The following is a 521-nucleotide window of genomic DNA, read 5'->3' as shown; positions in this document are numbered from 1 at the left end:
ATGAGAATAAACTAGAAAGGAGAGCTGAATATTTAAATTCATCTCTTCCTACATAATGGTGTTTCAGCTGACCATATATCTTGACATTCTGGCATTCCAATAAGATTATATTGACTAATAGCAACGTACCAACTTAGTTTGTACAGATATATTCTATCATGCTTGAACAAATAGAAAACAAACCTTGCCTAAAAATATATTTCTTAGACTTTATCCCCTTCATTGAGCAGTGCCTGATTGTAACTAATTTTACACAATGGACAGACAACAAACGACACACAGAAAATAAATTAAAGTTGGCCCCTGGATGGCATTTTTCCCATGTAAACCTATATTTAACAATCTGAAGTATTAGAGGAAAGTCAAAGCAGAACTAGATTATTTCCATGACTTAAGGAGAAAGAAACTGAGAAACCTGAAATATGAAGGTCAGATCTTTGAGAAAAGAGAGCTACCCAGAAAAAGATATCTAGAAGAAAGAGAGAGAGAGAGAGAGAGAGAGAGAGAGAGAGAGAGAGAGA

Source organism: Mastomys coucha, chromosome X (assembly GCF_008632895.1).
Source record: "Mastomys coucha isolate ucsf_1 chromosome X, UCSF_Mcou_1, whole genome shotgun sequence".
In the NCBI taxonomy this organism is placed as follows: domain Eukaryota; kingdom Metazoa; phylum Chordata; class Mammalia; order Rodentia; family Muridae; genus Mastomys; species Mastomys coucha.
The sequence above is the reverse complement of the archived record's forward strand: the minus strand, read 5'-3'. Positions refer to the sequence as shown.